Here is a 22,680-nt window from a genome sequence, read left to right as displayed (position 1 = left end):
GACTTATCCGTTACTTTGAACATTATAAACCATAACTCAAGAACAACTGCACGCAGAAAAGGCCCAACATAGGAATATCTGATCATTCAGCACATATGTACATATGCAGACCGACAAGGTCGCCACAACACAACGTATATCATAAAGCTGGCAAGGCTAACAGTAAAGTATCAAGAGCTCAAAATAAGGCCGACAAGGCCACCAATATATTATGCCATAATATGAACCGGTGGTGCTACAAAACATCTAACTGTACACACACGTCTACGAGCCTCTACATGGAATACAAATGATCATAAGGACAATATTAAATAGACTGCAGCTCCGAAGAAAGTAGAGTGCTCCTGAGAATCCGCTGATAGAAGACCTACGGGTCTGATCCGTCTCCCTGCCTACCTGCGGCCATGAGCGCAACATCCACAAGAAGGGACGTCAGTACGAATAATGTACTGAGTATGTAAGACATGAATAACAACATAATATAGATATGAAAGGTAACGTGGAATATGAGAGATAACATGTACATCTGGATGCCTCATAAGGCGGATGCCATGCATGCTTAGCCTTAAAAAAACATTTTATACATATACATAGCACCATGCCTGGCCATTAAGGTTCGGTGTCATATATAGAGTATCATGCCCGGCCATTAAGGCTCGGTGTCATATATATAGTATCATGCTCGCACATTGAGGCTCGGCGTTATCATCATTAGCCCGCGTCCAGGGCAATATCATAACATGCCCACTACAGTGGTGTGCACATCTACGTGCCATGCCCGGCCGACTATAGCGCGGCGCGGTGTGAGAAAATACATACATATATATAAAGCATGCATGAGAGCCAAATAAAAGCTACGACTCTATCGGAGTGACGTAAGTTCGGTAACCTCCGATTTATGTTATGGAGCAATCATCATCGCTATATCTCACCTTGAAGGAACTATTATTATAAGGCGAGATCAACAACAATGAATAAAAATCAAGAAAATCACGAAAATAACTCAACATTCTCATATTCACATTGAAATCATAAGCTTGGGACTTTTAAACATGAAATCATCATCATCATTATCGTAACCATCATAGAAACATTCTCATCTTTAGCATCGTCATTAACATTGTAAAAACATGTCCGTTGTTGTTGTCATAAAAGCTTATAGAATCATAATTCTTTGACTCGGAAAATAGGGACATTTTGGAAAACATTTATGGATTATCAATAAAAAAGTCATGCCTTTGAATCATGAACTCTAACTTTTGGAAGTAAAGAGGTTATGAAACATATGTAAGGAATTATAACATAGAAGTTTCTAGAAATAGGATCATTATCATCACAAAACACGTTTATCTTTAGCATCATAAGAACTCCGTGAATCATGAATATCCAGCTTTTGAGAATAAGAATATTCTTGGAAAACATTTATGGATTCACATAGAGGGATCATGGAACATTTGGAAAACACCTATTGGATTCATAAGAAAGGAATCATGTCTTTAGAAGAAAGGGACTAGCCTTAACATACCTGGAAGATAATTTCTCGACTTTCAACTTACTTCCTGACTCGCAATCTACATATAAAACCATTCATACTATTGTTAGGCTCGTCATCATGCACTTGTCTCAAACCTTTAATTAAAATCCTTTTAGATTCTGTCGAAATTCGGACAGCATCTCCCATGTTTATATGCCTAGCCCGAAATCATAATATCAACAACAATAATACCAATACCAACATCATCAACACCATTATCCATACCAATATATTTCCTAAAATATCCCACATGATATTTTCTAAATTTCTCAACTAACTAATTTGTGATACGACTATTTAATTACTTTATTTCCGTAAAGAAGTCGAAATTAATACCAATAAGGATATATTCATACCTTTTCCTTGTTATAACAACAATATCTCCAATATCCATCTTGAATCCAAGCCAAAATCCACCGCAAAATGATACTATAAGCGCGACTATACGTTGTCCGGACCTCGATTAATACTCCGTAACTTGAAAATACTCAAAATCCTCACTTTGATATGATATGTAGGCTCTCATATGTTTGATGAACTCTTTAGAGCATTTGGGAAATTTTTTGTGAAGAAAAAATGGGGTTTTGCCCCTTATATAGTGTGCCAAAGTCGGCATCACTGTAGCACCCATGTAGTAGCGCGACCTACTCTATCCGCCTAACTTGTAACGTCCATAATTCTCTACTCCGATGTCGTATCGACGATCAGTTTGTTGCGGTAGAAACTAGACTCGACGAAATTCATCTTAGGCTTTTGAAACACCTAAGAACTCCTAATATATGAGGAGATATACGCCTCCAAAATTGACTAAAAATCTGCCCAAAATCTTGCCAACTTTTTCCAAATTTTTGTCAAACTTATTTTCTTCGATTTGTTTGATCCCGAAATATTCCGAAACTCTCTATACATGATATTTATCACTAATCATACTTGACAATGGTTATGTCCTTTGGTTCCAAGGTTGTCCTTCCCGGTTACGACTTGCAAGATCATAATTCATCCTTTACTTAAAAAATAATTTTAATAATGCTTCGTTCCTCATACTCCAAAGTTATTTTACCTAGCCATAGCTCGACATACTTACATTCGAATTTAACCAGTGCTTCTTCCAGGTACGGGGTGTAACGCTGAAAGTGCGGGGTGTAACAGCATGGGACCTCAGTGTCCATTATTTCAGATCGTGGTGCTCAATTCACAGCGAATTTCTGGAAATTTTTTCAGAAAGGATTGGGTACGAAGGTGAACCTCAACACAGTTTTTCATCCGCAGACAGATGGCCAGGCAGAGCGTACTATTCAGACCCTTGAGGATATGTGCCCTAGATTTCAATGGTAATTGGGATGATCACTTACCTCTCATCGAGTTTTCCTATAATAACAGTTATCATGCTAGTATTGGGATGGCACCTTTTGAAGCTTTGTATGGGCGAAGGTGTATATCACCAATTGGTTAGTTCAAAGTTGGTGAAGCTGAGTTATTAGGACCAGATTTGGTTTATCAGGCTATGGAGAAAGTCAAATTAATACAGGAGCATTTGAAAACGGCTCAGAGTCGCCAGAAGTCTTATACAAATGTGAGGCGAAGGGACTTAGAATTTTCAGTTGATGATTGGGTGTTCCTTAAAGTCTCACCCATGAAAGGTGTTACTAGATTTGGCAAGAAAGGGAAGCTCAGTCTCAGATATATTGGACCTTACAGAATTCTACGAAAGGTCGGTCTAGTAGCTTATGAACTTGAGTTGCCATAAGATTTGGCTGCTGTACATCCCATGTTTCATGTGTCCATATTGAGGAAGTGTGTAGGAGAACCGTCGTTGATTGTTCCTGCTGATACTATAATAGTTAAGGATGGTTTGACTTATAAGGAGATCCTCATAGCCATTCTTGACGGTCAGGTTCACAAGTTGAGAACTAAGGAAGTATCCTCAATGAAAGTCCTGTGGAGGAGCCAGAAGGTTGAGGAAGCTACATGGGAAGCTGAGGAGGATATGAAATTCAAGTACCCATTTTTGTTTGAATAGCAAACAGAGAACTCTCAAGGTAACTTTCCATAGCCCATGTCATGTTATGTCTCATGTTTCATGCTCATGTCATGTATCCAGCGCTCATGTTTCATGTCTCATGCTTCAGTATCCATGTTTTCATGTAATCACATCATTTCATGTCTCATGTTTCATGTCATGTTTTCTTCACATTCATGTATTCAAGCCATGCCCAGCCATATTCTAAACCATGACCCATCATTCGAGGACGAATGATCCTAAGGGTGAGATATTGTAACACCTCGTACCTTTAACCTAAGCTTTGACCACGATCCTAGACTTAGAAAATCAGATAAAGAACGTGGGAATTGTAATTTCCCTATTCAGTTGTAAGATGGGGGCTTACGCCCATGAACAGTGACCGTATTTCAGTATACGGGTCGTATTTCAAAATGTAAATTGGTACCAAAGATTTCTGAGCATTCTAAAATTTGGCATTTGGATGTTACATTGTTAAATACGGACTGTATTTCAGAATACGGCCTGTATTTCAAAACATATTTGGAATTTGAGAAAACTTCCTTCATAAAAGTTGTAGAGCTTTGAAATACCTTTCTAACGGTATATTATGGGAGTCAAACGGACAATTGTGCAAAGATTTATGACCATTTTACTGAAGAGACGCAGTGCAGTCCATGCGGAATACAGACCGTATTTCAAAATATGGCCCATCTTTCAAAATACGGTCAGTATTTAACTGGGCATAAAATTCAATTTTCAGAACAGTATATATTCGTTCATATCAATTCAAATCATTATTTTTCATTCCTTCAAGCCCTAGAACGATCTCCTACCCTCTTCCATCATCAAGAACACCAAGGTACTACTCTAATTATTCCAAGTCAATTCTAATACATATCCTTGTAATCTAAACAAGAAATCATCATTCCTAAACTAAGGTTTTCAAGAAAACCCATCTTAAGGTTCAAGAATTCAAGATTTTGGAAATCCTCTTCAAAGTTAGAGTCTTTAATTCAAGTTTGGAACATTACCAGGTATGTAGAGTTACTATCTACGTGTGAGAACATCATTGTTTCTTCCCCACGCCTCATAATCCATAAATTATGATTCTCTACTAAAACTAGGGTTTTTATACCATGCTCATGATAACCCTAGGTCCATGTCCATGATTATATTATGTATGAATTGTTATAATTGCATCATTGAGTTCTTAATATTTCTTTATGATTATTGAGAATCCGTCCGTAATCCATGAAAACCCATATCTTGTATTCCATGGGTTCTTGCATGCATGTTTTTAAATAAAAATGCCTATTTCATTAATATCCTACATGTCTATAAGTTTTCATGCAATTGTATTATATAACTATGTTCATGCCATGACTCAAGATACATACATGCTAAATACAAGTTATTTTTACAATTTATTTCACGAAACCATGTTTACAAGTTATTTCATGACATCATGATTACAAGACAGGTACAAGTTAATTCACGAAAATCATGATTACAAACAAGTACAAGTTAATTCACGAAAATCATGAGCTTCTTAGCCAATTATATCATGTTCATATTTTTGGGAGTTGCACGAATTACCGAGAAGGCTTAGATAGCCTGAAACTACGTAGCCACCGTAGGACAAGGATCGCTCCGCCCAGTTAGGACAATTCCTTAATTTCACACTGAATGAATCCATCAGGCACGTTACCACCTTATACCCTGGCAAGGTATGGGGGCTCTGCTGGTCCGGCAAGGTACCAGACTCTACGTACCCACGTGGTGATATCATGTTGTCGATTTATGAAATGCTCTCCCTACTTATCATGTTTTACTTATATATATATATATATATATATATATATATATATATATATATCCATGCTCATTCTCATGCTCATGTTCATATCCAGGTTGTCAGTTTCAGTTCTTATCATGTTATTCCATGTCCCATGTTATTTCTTTCAGTTGCTTTGAACCATTACATTCAATATGCTGATATCCCCTTTTATTGCCCGGGGGCCTGCATTTCACGATGCATGTACGGATTTACATGACGACGCTTCTGCTCATTAGGATCTGCACGTACCAGCTTATTGGTGAGCCCCATCTCATTCGGGGTTTAGACATTGTCTTTCTTTAATTAATTTTGCATCTAAAGGCATGCTGGGGGCCTTGTCCCATCAAGTATGTTACGTGTTTCAAACTCATGTTAGAGGTTTCATAGACAAGATAAGTGTCATGTTAGACTTCCAGAGTTGATTAGCCGGTTTGGCTCATTTATGATATTGTCCGCATTCATAACTTATCCATGTACTTATGTTTAATATTATGACTTAGAGCCTGTTTGGATGGGCTTATGCTTATAAGCTGCAAACAACTTATAAGCTAAAAAAAATAAGTTGGGGTAGTCTAACTTTTTTTTTTTTGGCTTATAAGCTGTTTTCAGCTTATAAGCTGCTTTAGATAAGGTAAGTCAAATGGGCCCAATTATTTTTTTGAGCTTATTTTAAGCACAAAATGACTTTAAGCTGGTCAGCCAAACACTCAAAAAGCTGAAAACAGCTTATAAGCAACTTATAAGCCAATCCAAACGGGCTCTTACTATGTTTTATAAAAGCTCATCATGCACTTCACGTTATATTTCCGCTTATGTATGCCTCATGATGATTCATCAAGCCATGTGGTTCGCTCGGTCACATGCAGTCAGGCACCGAGTGCTGTGTTACGCCCAGGCCATGGTTCGGGGCGTGACAATTAGGACACCTAATTATTAATTAAGGTGAAGCTAAACTAAACTCCATTTTCAAGGTCTTACGAGCCTAATAAATTCTAGGTAAGGGTTCTAAATATCTTAATGGAAAGGTGTTAAGCATTCATTAGAATCCATAAAATACGGTTACCGACCAAACTTAAGTTAATTAAAAAGGGTTAAAATATATCACTAAACGATTTTAAAAAAAATATATTATCTATAATAACTAAGTGCAGATTAGCTTAAAAGGGTAATGCCAACATCTAAAACACTTAATTTAACAATAAAATCCCAAAAGAGGTGAACGAAAAGTCCATTCCCAAAAGAAGTTCAAATTAGATAAAACCCAATTTTGAATGTATTAGAAAGAGCATTGAAGGCATTCGTTTGCAATAAAAAGACAAAAATGTTTTACTTGCTTGCTTGCAAGGAACTTCCTCGGTGGAAGACAAGATGCGAGAAGCGAGATTGAGATGGTTTGGGCATGTGAAGAGGAGAGACACGGATGCCCCAGTGCGGAGGTGTGAGAGGTTGGCCATGGATGGTTTCAGACGAGGTAGGGGTAGGCCAAAGAAGTATTGGGGAGAGGTAATTAGACACGACATGGCGCAGTTACAGCTTACCGAGGACATGACCTTAGATAGGAGGGTTTGGAGGACCCATATTAGGGTAGAAGGCTAGTAGATAGTCTCATTACCCTGCCTTATTAATAGTCGCATTATCGTAGTATAATTTCTTGTGCTCTAATTTATGCTATTATGCTATTATCTGTTATTTCCTGTGCTTTGATTATTCTATGTTATCTGTGTCGCTTGCGTTACTTCATTTCCATATCGCTTTGAATCTCTTAGCCGTATCTGACCTCTTTTTATGTTTTTATTGAGTCGAGGGTCTCTCGGAAACAGCCATCCTACCTTGGTAGGAGTAAGGTCTGCGTACACTCTACCCTCCCCAGACCCCACGTTGTGAGATTTCACTGGGTTGTTGTTGTTGTTGTTGTTGTTGTTGTTGTTGTTGTTGTTGTTGTTGCTGCTGCTTGCAAGGAACTTGGCTCTACAAAATAGTTACTTTCATTGAAATGCAAAGGAAATTAGTGCCAGTTAATTTAATATTTTAAAGGAAGTGGTGGGTCTGATGGACCCAAAATATGGTGCTAAACTGCAAGTGCTAAAAAAGGGGTGAGCTAGAGCAAATTAATTTTAGAAAGTTTTGACATGTTAAATCTTTGAGCTAGGGATATACTCAGAAAAACCATTCAAGGATCATTCCCTTAAAATAAATTTGAACCTCTTGAATAAAGAAAAGAGACACATTTCATGCTGAAATGGCCAAATGCTCGTCTTTCAAATTGAGCGAAAAACTGCTTTCATGTGAACATTTTAGAATAAATTAGCTCTTAAAAAAATATTTTTGACTCATATAATAAAGAGACTCTTAAAAAAATGAGCTTGGAGTAGTGTTTTGGAAAATGTTACTTTCTATACTCACTAAAATAATATTCCCTATATGCCCCTCTAATCTAGGTGTTCTAAGGTCGACGATCTTAAGCCAATCAAAAACACTCACAACTAAGAAAATAAAACGTTAGTTGATCCTAATACAAGCTAAAGAATGCAATAGAGCGCCTTTCCGCTCCCCTTCGGATGTTTTCAAGAGAGGAGAGAATCGAATGTAGAATAGATGCGGGTCTGAATCTAGCGGTGATATCAAGTCTCGGAATGAGACTCCTTGTGGCGACGAGAGTTTTTTTTTTTTACCACATGAAAAGAAAGTTTTTTTTTTTTTTTTACCACATGAAAAGAAAAGTACCCTAACACAATATTAACATAATATTCAGCTAAAGTAAAATCCCTACTGATGTGTTCTCTACGTATTTAACTTATACATCATATATTTTGCACATAAGAAGACCATATGCTGGAAAACCGATTCTTCCACATAATGATATAGGAACACTAATTAGAATTTACGAACATACTTAAAAAATACACCAGTCCTAACGTAATGACTTTAGGTGAATGCGAGAGTTAACATCACCAACAAGAAAGAACATATCCTACACATAATTTAATTCATCTATAGCAGAACAGATTTCAACATAGCTGAATAATGGACGCTCTAGGACATGACATGATTCCGAAAATCACAACATAAGAAAGAACTGAGCTTATTCTTAATTATTAAATTACTATTGGATATGGATTCATATATTAAAACTAAATTGTAATCTAGGCTAACAGAGAAGAATAATAGGTATCTGATTTCATGTTATCTAACTAAGCAAAATCAGAACTGGAATGGTGACATAGGATTTTAAAGCATCAAAAATCAACAGGAGACATGCTGAAATTTTAACTGTACATTCCAAACATGAAACACAAGGAAGCTAACGACTCCCTTGCAATATGCACAGAGCAAAAAAACATATTTGGTTGGGCATCTAATAGTCACATACGAACTCGCCGCAACACATTATCTTTTAAAGAAAACAGGACAGTGGTTACAAATACATTAATATGTGATTTTTAACAGAAAGAAATGAACATAGGATGTCGATTTGAATCAATGTTCAACTAAGATCATGCAGTGCATTAATTTTTCATAACGTCAAAACATAACAATAATTAAATGAAACTATCAGTACATCCACAACACACATTAAAACACAAATTTGTCCAGATTTCGTGTAATAAAAAAAATAATAAAGGTGACTGACTTATTTCGTGTGCAGTGAACTAGAGCATAGGCCGAGGCCTCAATTTAAGAGTGGCGCAACTAGAGTGAAAAAATATTGGCTAAATTTGTTGTGAAGATGATGTAAGGCTAAAGAACTTCAGAGGTAAAATGAGCGGCTCCAAAACTTGGTCCAAATGGACTCTAAATGCTAGTATTTATAGATACAAATTAGGGTTTGCTAGGATTCAAAGTTTTTTGGGTGGGATCTGAATTATTTTGAGTTTAAAATGAGTCAAATGGAATCGTTTAAATCCGAACATTGGCATATTGGAGGGACACGGTCATATTGCTCCGAAAGTGGAAGAAGGCAGAGTGAAAATATCGATTGAAGATGACCTGCACCTCTATATTTCGAATAGTTTCGGTCAAATATGAAAGAGGGAGCGTCCTTCTGTCAGTGAACATGCCAAGATCTGAAGACTTTTACGAAAACGGAGAGGGCAAGCCACTGCCATTGATGTAGGGTACTGGATCTTTGCTTGAAAGGGAAAATAGATGAGGGAGATGTGTGCGGCTGAATATTTGGGATGGAAATTAGGTTTGAAAAAATGAGTTAAAAGAATTATGGGCTGGACTCTTCTATTGGCATGGGCTGCGAATTTGGGCTGAAACTGAAAGCCTTTCTTCCTCAAGCCTTCTCTTGGGCTTTTAAGTTAAGATGAAAGACACTCTTTAGTTAATTATATATTAGCGCGTGCTAAAATATTATTTAACTAAAGAAATATTATTAGCATTCAAATAAAAAATAAAATTATATGATATCGTAATAGTTGCGCGATAATATTTATTTATAAAGTTTAAAAGTAAGTAAATGCTATTGCCTAAATATATAAAATAAATGCGATGCGTAAGATGCTAAAAGTGATCATGGCGATTATGATTAAGTGGTGACAATATAATGAAATAATAATAATAATAATAATAATAATAATAATAATAATAATAATAATAATAATAATAATAATAATAATAACAGTAATGATAATGATAATTAGGCAATGACTGTAGTTGGATAATGAAAAATGACGATATTAATAGAAAGCTAATAATTGTAATAAAATATAAATAAATGTTCTTAAGCTGTCAAAAATATTAGAAAACGCAAATAAATATTTTGGAAGAAAGACGGGATAAAATTGGGTGTCAACACTCAGCGTCTCCTAAAGTTCTACTAACATAATAAATTGAAAATTGCGTACCTTTTTCTTCTCTTACGGCGATCTCGGACCAGGACATCGCTTACCGCGATCTCGGACACAGCCAAGTACAAGTATAATTGCTTGTTGGCCTTCGGTGTATGCAGTGGGGGCGGGCTTGACATATATTGCTTCAATTCTTCCAAGGCTTGTTGACATTCAGGTGTCCATACGAAGTCATTTTTCTTATTGAGTAGGGAGAAGAAACAGTGACTTTTGTCTGAGGATCTGAAAATGAATCTGCTTAAGGTCGCGATTCTCCCAGTCAGTCTTTGTACGCCCTTCACATTTTCGACCATCGTGATATCTTCGATGGCTTTTATCTTATCCGAGTTAATTTTAATTCCTCGGTTTGACAACATGAATCCTAAAAACTTTCCCGATCCGACGCCGAAGGCACACTTCTCCGGATTCATCTTCATGTTGTATTTGTACAGAACATCGAAAGTTTCCTGCAAATGCTTTAAATGGTACTCTATTTCCAGGGACTTAACTAGCATATCATCAATGTAAACTTCTATCGTTTTTCCTATCTGTTCTTCGAACATTTTGTTAACTAAGCGTTGATAGGTGGCTTCGGCGTTTTTTAACCCGAAGGGTATTATGTTATAACAATAAGTCCCATATCGTGTTATAAAATATGTTTTCTCCTGATCCTCTGGGTTTATTCGAATTTGATTGTACAGGGAGTATGCGTCAAGAAAACTTAGCAGAGCGTGTCCGGCCGTTGCATCTATCATACGATTGATATAAGGCAAAGGGAAACAATCCTTCAGACGTGCCTTATTTAAATCTTTAAAGTCGATACACATTTTAAATTTATTATCTTTCTTTGGTACGACAACGACATTGGCTAACCAGTCCGTGTACTTGACCTCCCGGATGGACCCTATTTTTAACAACTTTGTTACCTCCTCTTTGACGAACGCGTGTTTAACCTCTGACATTGGCCTTCGTTTATGTTTTACCGAGGGGAAACTCCAGTCCAAGCTTAATCGGTGAGTGGTTACTTACGGTGGGATTCCTGTCATGTCTAACTGGGACTATGCAAAACAATCGAATTAGCTTTAAGAAATTCAATTGACTTACTCCTGAGCTCCGAGGTAAGTCCCGTGCCCAGGTATACCTTCCTGTCCGGGAGATGAACGAAAATAATGACTTGTTCCAGCTCTTCTATTGTTGACTTCGTTGCATTATATTCGTCCGGCAGCACGAAGGATCTTGGTATGCTGAAGTCATCTTCCTCTTCGGCCACCGCATTCTGTGATTGCTATTTGGCCCTTTTGTCCGCGTCTGAATTTTTAGTGTTGCTTCCTGTTGAGTGCTTAGGTGCGGGTTCTTTTGGTGCTGCTTCCTCGACTACAAACGTCTCTTTGGCGGATGACTGCTCTCCCCGAATTATTTTTATCCCATTGGGGGTTGGAAATTTCAGCATTTGGTGTAATGTGGAGGGTACTGCTCTCATTACGTGTATCCAAGGTCTCCTGAACAAGGCATTGTACTTCATTTCTCCATCAATGGCGTAGAACTTTGTATGTTGCACAACTCCGATTGTATTCACGGGAAAGGTGATTTCTCCTTTAGTGGTTTCATAGGCCATGTTGAACCCGTTCAAAACCCGAGTTGTTGGTATGATTTGATCCAACACACCCAGTTGTTCGACGACCTTCCATCAGGTGATATTTGCCGAGCTACCTGGATCAATTAAAATACGTTTTGCGTGAGTTTTATATATAAGTACAGAGAATACCAGGGCGTCATTGTGAGGCTGGGTGATGCCTTTCACTTTCTCGTCGCTGAACGAAATGAATCTATCCGGCACGTAGTCCCTGCTCCTCTTTTCCCTCGTGATAGAGAACTTCTTTCTCTTCATGACAGGTTCTTGAGTTATTTCAACCCCGCTAATGATCATGTTGATACATGCTGAGGTTTCTCCGACTCAACCTTTTTGTTACCTTCCATATTCTTATAGTTAGTCCTCCCTCGTTCACTCAAGAATTCTCTGAGATGGCTATTCTTGAGTAACCGAGCTACTTCATCTCTTAATCCCCTGCAATCGTCGGTCCGATGTCCATGGGTACCATAATAGTCACATATCAGTTTTGGATCCCGCTGTTAAGGGTCAGTTGGAAGTGGTCTTGGCCATGTTGCTCCTTCTATCTTTCTAATGGCCGCCACCAAAGTCGATGAGTCGACGTTGGAATTATATTCCGACAACCCACGGATTTCTCTGATACTTGAGATTGCGGCGGCGTTGTTTTTGTACTGGATACCCCTACTCGACGAACCTCCGTCACTCCGTCTGTCTCCTTGGTCGATCCGCCTATCTCCTCGGTTCATGCTAAGGCTGGGGGCACCTCTACTTTTCTCCGACCGGAAGTTGGGCCTTACCGACGGGTAAGGATGATAGTTGTCTCTTGGAGGGTTGAACTCTGGCTCAAACGCCCTTTTTGATATGTCGTTCTTTGTTCAGGTTACTGGACCCGGTGGGAGCCCAAGTTAATCATCCTCTACTCTGATTTTTGATTCATACCTGTTATGCATATCTGCCCAAGTCGTAGCACTGAATTCCAATAAATTCTCCTTCAGTTTGAGGGATGCGTTGGAACTTGTGGGATTAAGTCCTTTCGTGAACGCCTGGGCGGCCCATTCGTCAGGAACCGGAGGTAACAACATTATTTCTTGCTGGAACTTGGTAAAGAACTCTCTGAGCTGCTCGTCGTCCAATTGGAAATTCTTAAATATGTCCACCTTCCGTGCCCCCGTGTGAGCTTTCACGAAGGCATCCACAAGTAACTCAAAAAATGGGATGGAGTGTTGGGGTAACGAACAGTACCACTGCATGGCTCCTTTGGTCAAGGTTTCACCGAACTTTTTCAAGCTTACTGACTCGATCTCATCGTCCTCGAGATCATTCCCGGCTATAGCGCATGTGTAGGTAGTAATGTGCTTTTGCGGGTCGGTTGTTCCGTCGTACTTCGGTATGTCTGGCATTTTGAATCTCTTCGGGATCAACTTTGGTGCGACACTCGGAGGGAAGGGCCTTCTCACAATGTATTTGGTTTCTTGTCTGGTGAGGATCGGAGGCGCTTCCGGGATTTGGTCCACCCGAGAGTTATAGTCATCCACCTTTTTCTCATTGGAATCTATCCATTTCGTCAGAGCTTCGAGCATTCTTATCATCTCGGATGACTCGCCAATGGCCGACCTATCATGACTGTTGCTGACCTCCATTTCCCTTTCAACTGTCGATGACCTCCATTTCCCTTCCAACTGGCTTTGACACTCGGTCCGGCTCTAGTGCCAATGCATCGCTGAGATTCTTTTGAAGTCGCACAATGGCCTCTTTTTGTTGCTGCATGGTGACTTGGTGTTCCTGCAACAAATTAAAAATCACACGTAAATTAATTTCCTCCGCCGCCCCTTCGGGGGCTCCACGCCTATTCGCTCCATTAGCATGCGGATTTTGGACAAGCTGGTTGCCCACTGGATCAGCGGCGGGCACGCTGTTGGGTGGTATCCCGTTGAGGTTTTTGTTGTGTTCGCTAGATTCATCTTCGTTGAGGTGAACGGAGTGGCTTAGGTTCGACATGTTGATCCTGAAATCACAAAGACGAACAAAACAAGTGAAGGTTGTTTAGCCAATGAGCCGCCACTATTATCCTTAGCCCTACGGTGGGTGCCAAACCGTTTCCCCTCAAAAGAGAGCAAGAGTTGAATTTGTACGCGGTTTCAAGGATACGTGACTAGGCTTGTTGGCAAGATAAACGGATAATTGAAAAGTAAAGAATAACATGTAAAATTAAAAAAAAAAAAAAAAGATAGCTTGTATATTGAATGCAAACGACATGTCCGAGTAGGAGAAGGATTTATCTACTTGCCTGGACTAAAAATAAACTAAAAGTAATAATGTTTTACTGATATCGGGCTTTTACTATGAAAGAATCTTTCAAGTGCTAATTGCTAACTCAAAGAGATGGAGATGCCTTCTAATGAGGCTGTTACATCTACATTTATAGTGCTAGTGTCCTATACTAACTAAATGATTCAAACATCAACGTGGGTAAATGGTTCTGGAAATATCGGACACGTCCGTTGAGGGCGTGATTCTCGGAGATAAATTGGTAAAAGGATAAACTCTCAGATTCAAACTTATCTACTCGGACTCCCTTGTGCAGGCTCAGTTCGTTCCCTCCGACTTCTCAGACTGATCTTCGCTAATCACCCCGTATGACCCTTTGATGAAACGAGGTGAACTTACGAGTTCACAGCGTACACATATATAGTTCCATCTCTTTTTGAAGCAACGATTCATTTCTGTCGGACAATTGTTGCAACGACAGTTTTCTTCTTTTTCCTTTCATAAATGGTGTCGATCTCTTCGAGTAATAACACTCAAAAGGGTTACATCACTGGCTTTGAATTCCTCAGAGTTTCCAGTATCTTCTTTGTAACACTAATATCTCTTTAAGATTGTTAGAAAAATAGGTAAATATAAACGAAGAAGATAATGGCTTTGAGGCGTGGATAAATCGACTTTCCTTAAAGAGATATTGCCCGTATACAAATTGGAGAAAATACAAGCAATTCCCTTTAGGATACAATAAAGCCTAGATTATACTTGTAGATTTTTCTATATGCTACTTCTGGAGTGTCCTTATATTTATAGAATTGAGAGATGACTTTTCAGAATAGTCATGCCTTTATATGAACAGATGTGTCTGTTCAATTTAAGACCTCTAAATATTACAAAATATCTAACATTTATTCCAGTAGAATGATAACACTCTAATTTTAGAAAGAATTTAGTTTTGAATTTCTATTTTTTACCTTAAGAAGATGATTTATAGTCATACAAATGTTTATGGCTTGTTTTAGGTCATAAATGTCAAAAGTCTACTTTTTCTTTTTAAACTCTGTACCCAATCAAACAACCTAACATACATCGGAACGAAGAGAGCATAATATCTAAGTTAATTTCTTAAATTTAATTATTCGCATAAGGTGATGCATGTGAATTGATCAATTTCATCTCTTCACTTATTCTTGACTTAATGATTAATTAACTCAATTATTGTCCTTAATTTCTTGGACCTTAATTATTGGAAACTCTATTATTGGACCTTAATTTCTTAAATTTAATTATTCGCATAGCGTGATGCATGTGAATATTCCATCTCTTCACTGATTCTTGACTTAATTAACTCAATTATTGTCCTTAATTAAGCTATTCATTAACAGGAACAAGTATAACCTCCTCCAACAAACAATACAAAGACCATATAAAGAGAGAAATTAAGGAGCCATGATGAAGGAAAACAGCAATGCCTTAGTTGTTGTGCTACTACTAGTACTCATCATGGGAGTTTGTTGCTACACTGGGAATGCAGACTCTTGCTCTGAGTACTGCTTCAACCGCTGCCCCTCCTGCAATGGTTAGACACAAACACAATATAGACTTTGCTGCATTAACATCTGCTGTCCTTCCATGGCCTTAAGTCAATCTCTTCTTAATGCTCTCCGCCGACACGTTTGAGCTAAGATGAATGCATGTGTTATATGAAAGCTCTTCGATGATTTCCATCTATGCATGCATGTACATAAATAAATCTGAAATAAATTGTACTCGTGTGCATGCAGTTTGTATTTTGTACCCTTCTACTTGGGATATGTATGTTGGAACATGGAGCTTTTAGACAAAATGGTCTCGTATGAGTAGGTCTATTTACTCATTTAAATATAACCTTGAGCATCTTTAGTCACTTAAGTTTGCTAAAGTGGATTACCTTTGGTCCAACCAACAGAATCTATACTATACTATTCTAAAAGTGAGAAACAAAAAACTACAAAAGTTGAATTACCAAAATATTTATCAAATATTGAATGACCATTTTGCTCTTCACTCAAACACTATTGTAATAACACTTTTTGTACAGGAATGTAAAGATACGTCAATTCTATTATAGATAAGAAAAAAAAACCTGAAAAAAAAAAACGTGGAACCCTTATAATATGGCCATCGATGTTTTGGGAAGGTGTACAGAACCCATTGTCTATTCCTATTAACTCAAAGGTTGATGACGTTTAAAATTCTAAAGAAAGCTTATATAGTACTCCCTCCGGATAAAAAAGAGTGTCCACTTATCAAATCAAGAAAGAATTAATTTTGTTTTTCCAATTTGTCCTTATTAAGTGTTATGTGATCAAATCCTAATACATATTTAATGAAGGACAATTTAATCAAGTTACATTTTTTTTTAAGAAGTTAGTATTTTTCTTAAAGGGTGTGCAAATGGCTAAGTGTCGCTCTTTTTTATCCGGAGGGTGTATGGTATATTTATCTTTTTTCTCTAGATCATTTTTATTTAAAATATGTTAAAAAGCCTAAAAAGTCTCTTTTAGTTTTCTTTTCTTTTTTTCTTATTTTTTTCATTTATGTGATATATTAAAAATTCAAAAGTGGCTCATTAATTTCCGTAATAACTTTTCATCTTCCCTTTCTCGATTCAGCAATTTAGCTTATTTGCCAGCATTTTTTGCAGTTACTCTCATTAAAAACACCATTCATTATCATTAATCTATATTAGAAGTAATATGTATATGTATGCCATTTATTCTAAGGCCACAAAGGAATACAATATGCAAGACCTACTACGAGGAAGCCAAATTAGCCATCATTTCCTGAACGAACGTACAAGTTTGATCATATTGACGACACCCTCTGGCAGAAGAAAGTTGTTGTAGAGAATATGCACCTAAAGGTTATTGACAGTATGTTGATATAATTCTCAGAAAGTTTAGCTTATTTATCAGTAGCTCTTGCTAGTCGCTTTATGAATTCTTCATGAATTTTAGTCTATAATTTCGGAACTTGATTTTTTGTGTTGGTTAGTTTTTTTTTTCTTTGTTTTCTTCTTTTCGGGGTCTTTTAGGTTTCATGGTTAGTGCCTAATTTAATTATTGCGTCACTGTTCTTTCAGAAGACACTAGATGTTGTAATTACTTGAACGTGCGATGAAGGAACTTTTTTTCCATGTCCTTTACCACAAGCAAAATGCAGGCAAACGGAGACCTAACCGAGGTTGGGAAGTCTCACAAGTCAATATACCACCAAATGACCTAGATCCATTCTATTCGTGGCAATTTTTTTTTCTTCAAAAAAACTACTTTGGATTACAGCTTGATATGTATAGTAGCTGCCGATGTTAATGTCGTTTGTTCCAAAGAAGTTTCACCGTTTCTCGACTTCATCACCGCAGTAGACTCGTTGGAACAACGGAGTGCTTTGCATTTAGATGTGGACAAATTTGGTTTCTCCTTTTTCTTTATTTCCCTTTAGAATTTTGTTATCAAATTGGTCATTTCTCCCTGAGTCCGAAACTTTTTTAACTCAAAAAATAATTTTTGGAACCAAACTAACCCTTAAAAAAAAAAAAAACTAAAGTAGGCTTCACGCACAGAATCTATGCGTGAAATCCTCTTTCCCCCGACCCCAGCCTTTGTTCTTGAAAATCAAACTCAAAATTAAGTTTTTTTCCGTACTTTGACCGAAGATTAGTCACGTTTTAAAACACCGGAATATAAATATTTTATGTAGAACTTAATATTTTTTTTAGCGTAAAATAATATCGGCTCATTACATCAAGCATACATATACATTTGGATCGTCGTTTTAGGGGTTGTAAAGTGCTCCGAAGTAAGTTTGGAAACTTGTTATATTTGGGTTTAGGGGTTGTAAACTTGTATTTACCCCCCATGCTTGATTTGACTACACGCCATGCATGCCAATTTCAGCTTTTTTATCTCGCATAAAGGACCGATTTGACAATACTTCATGCATGCCAATTTCAGTTTTTTAATGACACATAAAGGACTGATTTGACAATATATCATGCATGTCAATTTCAGTTTTTTTTTGACACATAAAGGACCGATTTGACAATACATCATGCATGTCAATTTCAGTTTTTTTATGACACATAAAGGACCGATTTGACAATACAATGATGCATTATTTGACCATTTTGTTACACATTAATTCATATTGCGCAACATTTCAATGCGCAATATAAGTGTATTTATAACCCATGCTTGATTTGACTACAAGCCATGCATGTCAATTTCAGCTTTTTTATCACACATAAGGACCGATTTGACAATACAATGCATGGAATGACGAAAATAGTGACTATTGCGCAACATTTAAATGCGCAATAGGGGTCAATATGAATCTATTTAAGAATAATGTTGGACGGGGTAAAAACTCATTCATTTCATAAGTTTAAGTCTCTTAAGTCATTCAAAGAAAAAATCAAACTTCGTACAAAAAATGGCTCAAGATATTCCATCAGTTAGGGTTTCACTTTATTGGGATGGTATTATCCTTGATGACAATAGTACAGTTCGTTACAATAAAAGATCAAAAGTTCATGTTAAATGTCCACTTGAAATGTCTTATGAATCATTAGTCAATTACATACATGAAAAAATGAACATTGGTCCGGATGAGTATGAAATCTCCATAACATGCAGATATCCACAATCAGTTTCCCATGATATAATGCTTTATGGTATGCATTATATCAATGATGATGATTCTTTAAGGGATTATTTGAATGCGCCAGAAGAATATAAACATTTAGTCGTCATTAATCTTCTTGAGATGTATGTTAAAAAGATTTCCCAAGAGGTCCATCAAGAACAGCCCAGTCAAGTTAACACTTACGGGGATATTAGTTCTTACGGGGACATTTTGAGCAGCCAGGTGCTGCTGGAAAATCTAACCCAACAATTAAATCAAACTTGGTAAATATGCATTCTTATATTATTATTTTGTGTAGTAGCACGTGTTTATTATATGTATTGGTAAATAACCATTTTTAAATCTTTGTAGGGGTTATAGACCTGATACGAGTAATATTGGGCAATCATCTCAATTTAGTGGAGCAACTCATTATTATCAAAACTCTCAGTTCAGTGGAGCTGATTATTATAATAATTCTCAGTTCGGTGCAGCTGATTATTATCAAAACTCGCCAGTGGTACCAACTGTGAATGTTAGGCAGTCCTCTTAGTTTGGTGGAGTTGATCATTCTCCACACCATGCTCATTCTCAATATCTGTAGGTTCATCAGCTTGATGTTAAATAATTAATATATATATATTAATTTGGAATTTAACATATGCTTTTTATCATGTAGGAGGAGGCCTTTCTTAGATGGCGTTGATTGTTCAAGTTATGTGGATACATCAGAGAGTGATGGCGATGAACCAGCTAATAATGCAGAGGTAACTGATGATGAAGATAATGAAGGGGATGAAGAAGATAAGCATTTTAGTCCCCCGAACCAACTCACCACCACGTACCACCTCCGATAGCGGAAAACCCAATTCCTGACAGCCCAACGCAGTGGTATTCTGACTATATTTCATAGCTTGATAGTCTACGGTCTATTAAAATTTATTGTATAAAGGATATGAGGGAGTTTAAGGTTGATGACTTAAACAAATCGGTATGGAGGTTAGTTTTAAGCGAAAGACTCAAGGCTGTCGGTGGTTGCTTTGGGGAATTGTTAAGCCTGATGGTTTGTGGGAAATCACAAAATTCCACCTAAAGAACACTTGTGATATGAGACAAAGTTGAGCAGATCATTTTAATTTAGATATAAACCTGATTGCTCATGTGTTACTTAAAGACATTGAGGAAACTCCAAGGTAACTGTCATACCCCATTTTAACCGGGTTAAAGTAGAAGTACGACATATTGGTGATTCCTATTTTTTGTTTGTGTTAAGGAGTCGCCACCTAATTATTTATGGTGAATTAGGACACCTAAAGTTTATTAAAGTTGTGTTTAAAGTTAACTCTGTTTAAGGTCTGCGAAACTTAAAATTCTAGGTAAGGGTTCAATTAGTCTAAAGGGAAGGTATTAGGCACCCTTTAAGACCCATTAACAATGGTTAACCGACCGGACTTATGATTAGTTAAGCTAAGTGAAAATATAGTATCATAAAAGAACGTAGCTTTGTGAAAGTGACTAAAGTTATAGATAGACTTGTAAGAATGCTATTTAAAATAGGACTCGTAGAAGAATAATTATTTGTATAAAACAAGATTTTAAATGCTATTTAAAAGTAAGACTTACAAAATACTAATAGTTCAATATGGACTATGTAAGGATTGTTTTAACAAATATACGTTTGAAGCGTTGAAAAAGAGCTAAAGTGAAAGAGTTATCCGTTAAATTAGTTTGCCTTTTTATTTCTCAAATAAGTTAGCATTAGTGTCAAATATGTAATGTTTTAAATTTCTAAGATAGTAAGAGCGAATCTTGATTCTTTTAACTCAAACATGTAGTCATGCTATTTTGAAAATCAATTATTCTAATAAATAAAATATTGTAGATACTTAAATGGTTTAGCCTAAAAAGGAGGAATGAAACCTACGAACTAATTGTTAGTTTCTTTTTTAAATCAACTACCCATCGTACTAAAAACTAACCCATTAATCCCACTAAGGTTCATTCTAGCTAAAACAAAACAAACAAAGCAAGGTACTAGTTGCACAATACAAATTGTTGCACCAAATAAAACATAACAGAGGAGTAAATGACTTAAATGGGCTCAGCCCATTTCAGAATTGCTGCTGCCTGCTGCCACTGTTATGGGCCTCGGCCCAGAATTTCCTTTTGTTTTATTTTTTGCTGCGGGTGGGCTGACTCGAGAGGATGATTTTGTTGGGCTTTTAACCCAACACCGAATGCAGAGGAGAACAAATCCCTTAGACTCGTACGCGAAGGTCATGCATAAAAACGAAAGAAAAGGATTAGTGGAGTGAAGATTCATGAGATCTGTTCTTCAAAATAAAAAAGGGTAAGCAGATAGCAGAAAAGAATATCAAGTACCACCTAATAACAAACAAGAAACGAGCCTTGACATGCTAACTTAGCAAATGATTTCAACATTTGAAACCAACAGATGGTTTATAGATGTAGTGTATATACGAGGGAAAACGAAATAGAGACAGGAAGAACAGACAAAGCCTTAAACCAATTCAAACAATGGAACGAAAGCCCAAATCAATAAGCCACTTAAAACCAATTCAGACTGGCTGAAATTTAACGGACAACTTAACATATGAAGAGGCCCAACAATAAATAGTTAAAGGGACTTAACCCAAACTGCATGCATAGGTTACAAAATCTATACCTATATTAGTGATATACTTGACTTATACTAATATACAAGTTCCCTTATGCTAACAGCACGTGAGATTGCATGTATCTGATATATTCAGGCATATCCATAGTATATTTACTCGTAAATCAACAACCAGATCCACAAGGACATGTTCACATCTCCTTAGCATGTTTAGACAACTTTCGAAAGTATAGGGACAGTACCAAGACCAAAAGAGGTAAAAAAGATGCGGTATGGTGTGCATAAAAACAGAAATCAAGTACTAATATACCATCAGATGCATGGTTTGATACATTAGGGCATTTCATAGAATTCTAATATTCAAAGAAGGACTTAATATGCATCACATATGGAAGAGAGTAAAGATATCCTACGCGAAAGAAAAATATACCACAAGCATTTAAAGTGCAGAATGCATTTCTGAGAAAAGGAAAACATCTTCACAGATCCATATGATGCTTGGAAGGTAACCAATGTGAAAAAATGAAAGAGGCAGATTCAGATGCATCAAAGAGTGAATATTTCGAGATGCAACTAACATTCTGAACACTTGATCAATCAATATTGAACCTTAAAACAGCTATACCAATCTAAACATATCACTTCAGGACTCTATGCATGTAATCCCTTGCTGTTGACTGTCAGAAAGATAGGCATACTCGACACACTTGTTAAATATACAGCATAAGGATCATGCATTTTATGTATAAATTACAGGGTGACATGCAGCACATTCAGATAAGTTACAGACTTTAAGCACACAGAATTAGATCAGTTTAAACACATACATCTTATTAAAACCATCATAGACATATGTTTAGAAATTTCAGACTAGCTTGTTAACCAGAAAAAAAAAACTGAGAAGAAGAACTGAATTATGCCATGACCAAGAATGGTAGATTAAGCAGGGCTGTTCATATTAAGAGTGCACATAATCAAATAACATTTCACATAGACTCCTAGTTTAGGGACAGTTATGTCAAAAACTTACATGGTCTAAATCAGTACTCAAAACAGTCATTCTGAGTCAATCATTTGAACAGCTAAATCAGATTTCTACCTAAGTATGATAGCAGAATAACCAATTTGATTTCCAGTACATATTAAGGCAAGAATTATATCTAAATATGTTAATGCCTATCATAACTCCCTAACAGAACATGCCATATACATAACTAAATAAGAAATGCAAACTACAAACTCAAAGCAGATTACATTCATGACAGGGTATATTCTTTGAAAAGATAGAGTAAAAGAGAGAT

This window comes from Lycium barbarum, chromosome 9 (assembly GCF_019175385.1).
Source record: "Lycium barbarum isolate Lr01 chromosome 9, ASM1917538v2, whole genome shotgun sequence".
In the NCBI taxonomy this organism is placed as follows: domain Eukaryota; kingdom Viridiplantae; phylum Streptophyta; class Magnoliopsida; order Solanales; family Solanaceae; genus Lycium; species Lycium barbarum.
Note: the sequence above shows the minus strand (reverse complement) of the source record.